Source organism: Tachyglossus aculeatus, chromosome X1 (assembly GCF_015852505.1).
Source record: "Tachyglossus aculeatus isolate mTacAcu1 chromosome X1, mTacAcu1.pri, whole genome shotgun sequence".
NCBI lineage: Eukaryota > Metazoa > Chordata > Mammalia > Monotremata > Tachyglossidae > Tachyglossus > Tachyglossus aculeatus.
In genome coordinates, this window is record NC_052101.1 from 104,658,887 (window position 1) to 104,671,011 (window position 12,125).

Consider the following 12,125-nt stretch of genomic DNA (forward strand, 5'->3'; position numbering starts at 1 on the left):
TACCCATTCATTCATTCATTCATTCAGTCGTATTTATTAAGCACTTACTGTGTACAGAGCACTGTACTAAGCACTTGGGAAGTACAAGTTGGCAACATATAGAGACAGTCCATACCCAACAACAGGCTCACAGTCTAGAAGGGGGAGACAGACAACAAAACAAAACATGTAGACAGGTGTCAAGTCACCCAGAACAAATAGAATTAAAGCTAAATGCACATCATTAACAAAATAAATAGAATAGTAAATATGTACAAGTAAAATAAATAGAATAATAAATCAGTACAAATATATAAACAAGTGCTGTGGGGAGGGGAAGGAGGTAGGGTGGGGGGGGATGGGGAGGAGGAGAGGAAAAAGGGGGCTCAGTCTGGGAAGGCCTCTTGGAGGAGGTGAGCTCTCAGTAGGGCTTTGAAGGGAGGAAGTTAGCTAGCTTGGCAGATGTGTGGAGGGAAGGCATTCCAGGCCAGGGCCATACCCAGACCACATACTTCGCTCTCTAGTGTTAACCTTCTCACTGTGCCCTAGTCTCACCTGTCTCACCACTGACCCCTGGCCCACATCCCGCCTCTGGCCTGGAATGCCCTCCTTCCTCAATTCCAACAATTACTCTCCCTGCTTCAAATCCTTATTGAAGGCACATCTCCTCCAAGAGGCCTTCCCAGCCTAAGCCCCACTTCTCCTCATCTCCTACTTCCTTCTGCATCACCCTGACTTGCTTCCTTTGCTTCCCCTGCCCCGGGGCCCCGACAGCCCCAGCCCCACAGAACTTATGTATATATCTGTAATTTTATTTATTTGTATTTATGTCTGTCTTCCCTCCTCCAGACTGTGAGCTCATTATGGGCAGGGAATGTCACTGTTTGTTATTGTATTGTACTTTCCCAAGCACTTAGTACAGTGCTCTGCACACAGTAAGTCCTTAATAAATGCAATTGAATGAATGAATGAAGAAGGCCTCTTGGAGGAGGTATGATTTCAATAAGGCTTTCAAGGTGGTGAGAGTGATCAGCTGTTGACTAAGAAGAAGGAGGACATTTCAGGCCAGAGGCAGGATGTGGGTGAGAGTTTGGCAGTGAGATAGATGAGATCAAGGTACAGTGCATAGGTACATATTAGAGGAGCACTGTGGGCCGGGACTCATATTGTACTCTTCCAAGCCCTTAGTACAGTGCTCTGCACACAGTAAATACTCAAATATGACTGATGGATTAAAGGGTGTGGGCTGGGTTGTAGTAAGAAATCAGGGAAAAAAGGGTGGGTGTTGGGGATGAGGGGCAAGGTGATTGAGTGTTTGTTTAAAAGCCAATGGTAAGATTCTTCTGTTTGATGCGGAGGGGGATGGACAACCAATGGAGGTACTTGAGGAGTGAGGAAACATGGACTGAATAGTTTTGTAGTACAATGTTCCAGGCATCAGTGTGCAGTATGGATGGGAAGAGAGAGGAGGCAGGGAGGTCAGCAAAGTCAGCCAGGAGGTTGATGCAGTAATCAAGGTGGGATAGGATAAGTGCTTGGATTAACATCATAGCAGTTTGGGTGGAGAGGGCAGGTGGATTTTAGGGATGTGGTGAAGGTTGAAATGGCAGGCTTTAGTGACATTGAATATGTGGGCTGAATGAGAGAGATGATTCAAGGATAACACCAAGGTTATGGGATTGTGAGGCAGTGAGAGTGGTGCTGTCTACAGTGATGGGAAAGGAAGGGGGAAGTTATGTTTGGGTGTCAATATGAGTAGTTCTGTTTTGGACATGTAACGTTTGAGGTGTTAGCTGGACATCCAAGTAGAAATGCCCTGAAGGCAGGAGAAAATGCAAGACTGAAGAAAAGGAGAGAAATCAGTGTTGGAGATGTAGATTTGGGAATCATATGCAGAGAGATAGTAGCTGAAGTCATGGGAGTGGGTGTAGATGGAGAATAGAAGGAGATCCAGAACTGATCCGTGAGGGGCTCTCACAGTTAGGGGCTGCGAATTACAGAAGTCTGAAAAAATCACTGAGAAGGAACAACCAGAGAGATAGGCAAATGAGGAGAGGACAGTGTTAGTGAAGCCAAGGTTTGATAATGTTTCCAGGAGAAGGCGGTGGTCACAGGGGGTGGAGTGAAGGGGCAGAAGTCAGATTGGAGGGGATCAAGGAGAGAAGTGGAGGAGCAGAAGTGGAGACAGTGGATGTGGACAACTCACTCAAGGAGTTTAGAGAGGAATGAATGGTAGGACGAAGATGTGGTGATAACTGGAGGGAGCTGTGGAGTCAAGAGGGGGGAAACATGAACATGTTTGAGGCAGTGGAGAAGTCATTGGAGAATGAACAGTTGAAGATAGTGGTTAGGGAGGGAAGAAGATTTTGAAAGGAGGAGTGAGATCTCTTGGGATAATGCTGGGAAACATGGGAGAGTTGAAGGAGCAGGAGGAAAGAGAGGCTGGAGAGGAGTAGGGGAGAATTTATGGAGATCATGCCTGATGGTTTCAATTTTCTAAGTAGTTGGTCAGATCACATCAGGGACAAAAGATGGGAGAAGTGGGGGGACAGGGGGTTTAAGAAGGGAGTTAAACTTTATGGAAGCAGTGTGGACTAGTGGATAGAGAGCTTGGGCCTGGGAGTCAGAAGGACGTCAGTTCTAATCCAGGCTCTGACACATCTGCTGTGCAACCTTGGGAAAGTCACTTAACTTCTCTATGCCTCAGTTTCCTGATCTGTAAAATGGGGATTAGGACTGTGAGCCTTATGTGGGACATGGACTGTGTACAACCTGCTTAACTTGTATCTACCCCAATGCTTAGAACAGTGCTTGGCACATGGTAAGCACTTCACAAGCATGGAAATCAATAAGCATGCAGAAATAATGTTACCAAACAGAGGAGAGGGCAGACTTAAAGCAGGCTGCTTTATGGCCGCAGATTGCAATTGTTCTCCCTACCGAACACTGAATGCTATTAAGCAAGGGCAGACTGGATGAAAGAGTATGAACGGCCCAGTGCAAACCATCACCACTAGTCCAGACACAATTCAAATGCATGTCCTTTTGGGAAAAGCATGCAAGAGACTTTCTTTCATGACACTCAGAGATAATAATAACAATAATAATAATTATTGTTACCGTGAGCCCACTCTTCTAGACTGTGAGCCCACTGTTGGGTAGGGACTGTCTCTATATGTTGCCAACTTGTACTTCCCAAGCACTTAGTACAGTGCTCTGCACACAGTAAGCACTCAATAAATATGATTGATTGATTGATTATGGTATTGTTAAGCACTTACTATGTGGCAGGCACTGTATTAAGCGTTGGGGTAGGTTCAAGCAAATCAGGTTGGACACAGTCCCTGTCTCAGGGCTCACAGTCTTAATCCCCATTTTACAGATGAGGTAACTGAGACACAGAGAAGTTAAGTGACTTGCCCAAGGCCACACATCAGACAAGTGTCAGAGCCAGGTTTAGAACCTATGACCTTTTGGCTTGCAGGCCCATTGTCTATCCACCACGCTATGTTGCTTATCATGCATGTTGATAAGAGATGCTGTCATATCACTGACAACACACCATTCAAATCAAATGGCAGTGAGTATGGCTGTCCACTGTCCTTGAAAATGACACCACTGTTGGTGAAGTTTACGTATTGGCACGAGTGGCCGAAAAGTCCACTGCCAGTCCCAGATAACAGACACAATCATGCACAAAAATTGTGCTGTGGAGTGCTGTTATGCTTGTTGTGCTTGGCACTGTTTGCTCTTCAGCCACTGTCACGTGATTCTCAGAAAACACAAATGCTTCTGCTTGAAGAGATCTCCCTTTTTTATTTAGTATTGCAGTATGCCATGCTGGTCTGTGGCAGTTTCCTACCAATTTTAAGCTATTAAATTGTCTTCAGCTTTGTGTTTGTCTGCTCTTGTGCTTTCAGTTGCCCCTTGCCGGCTCGCCATTCAGTACTCATTTGAATATCCTATTATCATCCATTCTGCTCCCATAGCCCCAGTGTAGGACATGAACAATTTCGGAACTTGGTTGTTTTTCATCCCATCTGACCATTTGATGTTGAGCGTGATGCGTACGTGATGCTGAGTGGCCCAGGTCTCACAATCACAGTTCAGGTTGAACACAGTTATAGCATTGATTAAACAATTATTTTAAACTGAATCGGTTAAATTCTCATTTTAAAAGTCACTCTTCTTGTCCTTAAAATTTTAAATTTTCAAAGTCATTCAAGGTTCTCAACAAGTATAACACCTGCTCCTTTAATATATTTACAACATAATAGATATTGGACATCTATGGGATCAGAGCCTTTATGGGGCTAGGGGTGCCAAAAGTACTGTGTTATTTGACCACAAATGGATTTCATTTTGATTTATTTCTACTTTATCTGCTGTAATTTTGATTTCCTATTTACCCCATAAGAAGTGTTGCTGGGTAGGAAGGAGACCATAGCAGTAATTTGTAGAAATGTACCTGAAGGTACAATTTCATTTCATCTTAAAAATCAGACACAGACTGCTACAATATAAAGTATGGATTGACTATGACTTTAAATCATATTACCAAGGTACCCTAGGTTACAAGAAACTAAAAATATGTGCAGCCCAGGGATACACTCTACATTGTTTACTGACATACCCCAGCATTTGTAAATTCTGCCCCAGGGTTTTCCTTCCTCCTACCCACACTCTCCTCACTTTCAGTGCTTTCCTACTTTCCTGTTACCTTTCCCCTCCCATGCACTCTTTGTGCTGGCCAGTGTAATGCAGTGGTTTTATTTTTTTCTTTCTACCTTTGGTTCTGGCATTGGCGGTGGCTGCCATCACCGCTACCACCTTCCAACCCCAACCAGTTCCACTCCTTCACTGGCCTTGGTCCTGCTTCTCTGCCTCAGCTGGGATTGCAGGAGTGGAGAAGTGGAGAAAGGGAGATGGACTGGGAAGGTTTATTCCAATGGCTCTCTGTCTCGGTCCCCCTGGGCTAGCCAGGGGAAGTCAATAATAATAATGATGGTATTGGTTAAGTGCTTACTATGTGGCAGGCACTGTATGAAGTGCTGGGGTAGATACAAGCAGATACAAGTAGATACTGTGGGGCTCACAGTTGCAATCACCATTTTACAGATGAGCTAACTGTAAAGAAGCTAAGTGAAGTTAAGTGACTTGCCCAAGGTCACACAGCAGAAAAGTGGCAGAGCCAGGATTAGAACCCATGACCTTCTGATTCCCAGGCCTGTGTTCTATCCACTATGCCATGCTAGACCAAGGAGGAGAGATTCCAGTGGGGGAGCGGGGTATAGGGCAGTGACTGCTGCTGCCCACATCTTCCTTTCCTCCCTCTTCATAGCTTCATATCGTCCAACCTTCAAAAGCCTCCCAAAATCACAACTCCTCCAAGAGGCCTTCCCCAAGTAGGCCCCCATTTCCCCTATTAGCCCTCCGTTCTGTGTCGCCTATGCAAATGGATCTGTACCCCTTAAGCACTGGAATTTCACTCCACTCTCAGAACTTATGTCCATATCCTTACACTCTTCTGCTTCCCCAATCTTAGATTGTGAGCTCCACATGGGACAGGGTCTGAGTCCAACCGGATTCACTTATATCTACCCCAGTACTCAGAAACGTACTGAACAAATACAATAACACTAACAATCCTAATCTGTATTTTAATGTGCTTCCTCCCACTAGACTGTAAGATTCTTGTGGGCAGGAATCATGTCTACCAACTCTATTGTAGTATCCTCTACCAGGTGCTTAATACAATGCCTTGCACACAGAAAGCACTCAAATGTCGTTGATTAGGTGCACAGGGAAGAGCAAGTTTGAGGGGTGAGAAGGGAGGCAAAGATTGCTGGTGGGAGATGGAGAGGGCAACTTAGTCTGGAGGAAACCAGAGCATGACCCCCTGCAAAAACCCACTCATATTATAATGAGTCCACTATGTGGATGCTGTTTTCATAAGAGGTGTTTGGTTGGCTTACGAAGTTGGCTGGGCAATCCAATCCATTTCACTAATCCTGAGGCAAAGTGGTGGAACTAAGTACTGTCCAACATGGCACCACCTGCCCCTCTCCATTCATATGGTGCAATCTGATGCCAGCCTGGTGCCCACCTTCTGTACGTGGCCCCGCTGGTCACAGCACTCCACGCCCTTAGGAGTTGCCGCTGCCTCAGAGTGCTGCTGGCGCAAGGGGATTGGTAATTTTTGATTTTGTAAAGAAAAAGAAAACAAGCGTGAGGCCTCCTGTTTCATCTCCTCGGCCTGCCTCATGGGGAGTCAGAACTCAGGCAGCATGAATCCACACAACCTCTTGACACCCCTCCAGGAAAGTCCAACCTGGCTGCCTCTCCTCCCATGGTCTCGAGCATGACAGTAGTGGTAGGGTGGCATTACCGGCAGCGCTCCTCCACTGATGCAGGGATCAGCCTGGAAAAATGTGACAGTGAAGGGAAACACATTTTCCTGCTTCACCCACTGTGGAGCCTGGGAAGATGATCTGGGAGAGTGGAGAAAAATGCATTTTCCTACTTTCCCTTCTCCAGAGGCTAGAAAAATGAACCAGGACAGCAGAGCAAAATGCATTTTCCTGCCCACTCTGGAGCCTGGGAAAATGAGCTGGAACAGGTGAGGCAAATGTGTTTTGTTGCTTCACCTAATCTGGAGCCTGGGAAAATGTGCCAGCACAGTGGAGGAAACCACTCTTGTGCCCACAGTCAGCCTGGGTTCCTTCCTTGGGAGCTTCATAGAAAGTCAGACAACCCTATTTTCTAGCGACGCTCCCTGCTGGGAAGGTCTGGGTGACTCCTTAATTTAAACTATGCAGAGAGCCAGCCAGGAAGCTTTATGGGATCATCTTGAAGGATTTCACCAGATTAACATTTTCTACAGTAAAATCCACTAAACCATCTTGGAAGTCTTATAACTCCTCCTTTAATGTGATGCTATGCTATGAGTAATTTCAACACAGATTAAACACTAGTGATTTTCCACACTGCAGTAGTAACAATAATGCTATTTATTATACACTTCATATGTGCCAATCACTGTGCTCCACACAGGGGTAGATAAAAGATAAGATCAGACACTGTCTCTGTCGTACATGGCGCTCACCATCTAAGAGGGCTGGATATCAGGTATTTTCTCATTTTACAGATGAGGAAACTGAGACACAGAGACTTGTTGAAGGTCACACACCAGGCAAATGGACCTAGAAAACAGATCTCTTGACTCAGAGCCCTGTGCTCCTCGCACTAGGCCAGGCCACTGTGAAGGAATTTCATATTTTTCCACTGGTTCTGGAATGGATCCAACAATGTACGTAAGTCTGCTGGGAAATGCACTCTACAAAGTAGCCATTCATGAAACAACTAAACATGAACCCAAGGCAGGTTGTATTTTAGGACATACAAGGATATCCTGTTCCTAAATTACTCTTTAGTTGTAAGTAAGACACCTTTGTAGACTGCACTACCATTTTCATGCCAAAGGACAGCATTTAGTAGTGGTAATAGTATCTTTCAATCAATTCTTGTGGGCAGGGATCATGTCTACCAACTGTATTGTAGTATCCTCTACCAAATGCTTAATACAATGCCTTGCACACAGAAAGCACTCGATTGGTATTTATTGAGCACTTCCTGGGTGCAGAAAACAAAACTATGTGCTTGGTACAGTATAACGGAGTTGGTAGACATGTTCCCTGCCCATAAGGAGCTCAGTCTAGTGGGGGAGACAGGAATTTAAATTATGCAAATATGTACATAAGTGCTGGTGGGAGGGGGTAGGGTGAATATCAAGTGCTCAAATGATATTTATTAAGCAATTACTTTGTACAGAACATTGTACTAAGCACTGGGGAAGAGTATAGGGTGAGAATTAGTCACACACCCTGTCTATCAAGGGGCTCACAATGAAACAGCACCTTATTGGATGCAAAGGAAATAAGAGGTCATCACTGGCCAAAATATGTTATGCCACTCTCTATTCTCTTGGCTAAAATTACGCTTCATGTGCATACATTATCTTCCTATTGTTGAGCTAGATTAAAATGTCATCTCATTCCATTCTGTGTTGGCATATGACATAGTGATACTGATTTTTAAAAATATCTGTTTATAGTTATTCAGGTCAAATCTACTTCAAACCTGAGGCATGAAATGATGATGATGACATTTCTTCCACATTAAGATAAAGTGCATTTATTGAGTCACTTCAGTACTACAATTTTTGCAGTTCATTGTTTATAATACTAATAGTTATGCAATAAGAAGTCTACTATTGCACTAAGAATGATTTGTTAGCAGGTGTTAGCATCATTTGCCAGCTGACAAATTTTAATAATTTTTATTTGCCAAAAATGTGACATTTACCTTTCATGATTAACCAAGACATATAGGGGAACTTATTTGATGTTACAGTAGTTGAGGAAAACAAATATAGGAGCTGACTGATATCTCTATTTGAATTTTAGTATTCTTTTAATGAACAGTGTCAGTAAAGTTGTGTGTGGAAATATACATGGTTATACTAGATTAAAAAATAAAGGGAGATAAAAAGTAGTCATGAACTACTCCTACATAGCAAAAATGGGCACTATAGCAAGAGATACTTAAGGAATCATATCTTTTATTTCCTGATAAAAATTAATCAGGGTGAAAAACCATTTCCCAGGTACAGAGTACTTCTCTAAATTTGAATACCACAAATTTGCCATTATTTGTCTCCTTTTTATGTATTTCAAGTAGCCAATTGCACAGTCATATCGTCCCTTTAGCCACCTCTAGAACTTAACTTTATTTACACCCTCTTTAACACTCCTGTACTTATCTCTTCAGTTTATTTTGACAGCTTGTAAATATCTTCATATCTGTCATCCCATTAGAGTGTAAGATCCTTGTGGACAGGGAATGTGTCCCTTGGTGATTCTATACTTCCCAAGTGCCTAGAATAGTACACTGCACCAGGTGGCCACTCAAATGCTGCTACTAATACAGTGTGATTCTTTCCATAAATGCAAATCTGCATCTTGGAATGTATACCAGATTTAAGGACAATTTAAAATCTTTCAAATAAATTTACATTTTAAAAAATTTTCAATTGTGTATATTATCCAGACTCTGTGAATAGAGCATACAATTAGCTAAGACAAGTAGCTATGAATAGAGCATACAATTAGCTAAGACAAGTAGCTATGGATAAGAAGGTGGAAAGATCATCACTTAATTTCATTTTGGCCAATTGTTTCAGCCATCCCTCCAAAACATTTTTCCTGGGCAGCAATAGCACGTGTACAGTACAGTGCTCTGTACAAAGTACTTAATCAGAACTATTACTCCTACTACCACAGGAAATGATTTTGAGTTTCCACTTTGTTTCAATTCTCTTGCCCCATCTTTTGTAGTGGAGCTGAGAATCAGTGAACTATCAGTGAACTTTGCTAGGTATGGTACAACTTGATTTTCTTCCTTTAATCCAGGGCCCTAGAAAACCAGGATCCTTTAGAACCCTATACACTCTATTCTCCAATTGGTTTGGAAATCCTTCCACTTTCTCTTAGCTCTTATTTTGCTTTTATTTACAAATTAATCCTGTGGAGCTGGGATTCAGGGTTTCATAATGTTAAGTGCTCCTGTAAAACTACTTTATGGCTTCACAGTGGTTGATATGGGCAACTCATGGCAAGCCATTAAGAAAGCCATAGGACATGTTGGAATGCAACTATAGGATGATTTTCCAGTCAAGGCTGCATTGACTTTATTGCCCTTTGTGATGCTCAGATAGGAGAGATGAGAGGATGATCCACTGCACTTATAAAAATTGCTAGGTGTGAGGCAAAGCTAGGGAAGTCCATAGTATTTCAACCACATGCCCTTGGACAAGGATGGAAACTTCTTGTTCCATTTCACCGATAGTATCTGAGTTGCAAAGCTTGGTAAATATACTTTTAGAAAAATGGCTTGTCAGGTTTCTACATTTCCCAGAGGAATTTTTACTAAGAATAGCACATTGTTTTATGTAGGATGTTACTTTGCTCTGAAAAGATGGCAGCCTGATAAGAGTAATTCTTGATTTTACAACCTGAAAGGTAAAAGGCATGCAGGGGTGAATTCCCATTATTTACTCTTCTACAGCCTGGAGTGGACTGATCAGCTGCTCTTTCACAGTCATGGCTCTTCCTTGAAACATATTCATTTTGCTGAAACTTCAGATGAGCTACATTGAATGCCCTAATGTGAAACAATCCATTGGGATTTTATCAAGGGGTTACATTCAGCACTTATGTACATATCTTAAAATTATATTGTAACATTTACTCATATTAACATCTGTCTCTCCCCCTAGACTGTAAACTCTTGGTGGGCAGGGAACATGACTGCTTATTTTGTTGTTTTGTACACTCCCAAGCACTATGTACAGTGCTCTGCACTTAGTAAGTGCTCAGTACAACTAATTGGGTAAAATAGTACAACTGCATGTATACAGTAGCTAATACAAGCTCGCTGAACACATTTGTAAATCATTTCCCCATTGGCTCCATGGATTTTGGAGTTACTTCTCCATCATTTTTCAGTTAAACATTGATTATTCTGCCCTTGAAATGGTCATTTCTTGTTTTTTCTTTCTCTGACCCAATTTATTCTAGATTGCAGACTGAGGAATCCTGCATCACGAGGGTATATTAGAGAAGGAGGAAGACACAACCAGGGAACCACAGTCTAAACAATACTACATTATTGAGTGAATATAGGGTCTTTCCAAAGTGGTGGTTCAGATGAAAAATAGGATCAGAATGACTGCCTTTGAAGCGTCCATTCATTCATTCAGTCAATCATATTTATTGAGCGCTTACTGTGTGCAGAGCACTGTACTAAGCGCTTGGGAAGTACAAGTTTGCAACATGTCCACATGTAGTCTCCCAAATAGTGAATTTTGCCTTCAAACAAAAGAATATTAACATATATACGATGGTTAATGAAATTATATAGAGTGCAGTCCCTCTAGACTCTAAGCTTGTTGTGGGCAGGGAATGTGTCTATTATATTGTTATATTGCACTCTCCCAAGTGCTTAGTGCTGTGTTCTGTACACAGTAAGCACTCGAATACAACTTGACTAACTGCCTTGATGGACACAACCTCATCTATCAACTTGAAAAGGATGGGGCATAATATGACTGTATAAAACAAAGGAATCTGAAGCAGGAGGAGGTCCCAGCAGGAAGAGTGAGAAAGTGGGTTTAGCAGTGCAGGAAAGAGGTTGGCTAGCCAGAAGAGGAAGTTGCTTACCGAGGCATATGGGAGTAAAGTGGATATTCACATTTCAGTCGGCCACCACCCCTGTTCAGTACTGTTGGGGGGATCAAAGGTGTGAACATGATTCTTGATGGCTGTTGGTAACCATCCTATGTGGGCAGACAGGCAGCAAGGCTTCTGGGAAGCAAGTATGGACTGGAATCTTTAGGAGCCAGGCAGGAAGTGAGAGTGAGGTGCGGCAGTCCACCAAGAGGTAGTCAATGAGATTTGTGGGAGGAATCAAAGTCTGAGATTCCAGAGTTCATCTTCTCCCTCCCACTCTCTACTCCAGTTCCACCTCCACCTTGGCCCTGTTGTACGGTTTTGGAACTCAAAACACATAGCGAGGTCTCGGGAGAGCTAAGAGGAGGGAGGCCCAGAGAGCCTTTTGGAGATAGTGGTCCTAGAAGAGGAGAAAGTATGGGCAATAATAATAACAACTGTGGTATTTGTTAAAAGCTTACTGTGTGCCAGGCACTGTACTAAGCTCCGGGGTGGATACAAGCAAATCGGGTTGGACACAGTCCCTGTCACATATGGGGCTCACAGTCTTAATCCCCATGTTACAGATGAGGTAACGGAGGCATGGAGAAGACAAGTGACTTGCCCAAGGTCACACTGCAGACAAGTGGTGGAGCCAGGATTAGAAACTACGTCCTTCTGACTCCCAGGCCGGTGCCATGCAGGCAACAACCAGAGATCCAGGTCGACAAGAGTTGGATCAATGAGGCTTCATTCCACACCTACTCCTAGATTGATTGGCTATAAAAATTTCATTTTTACAGACATTTATAAAGTCCTCTGAGAAAAATCAAGTCACGCAGTAGTACTGGAGCATCGAAAACATTTATTCTTCATAAA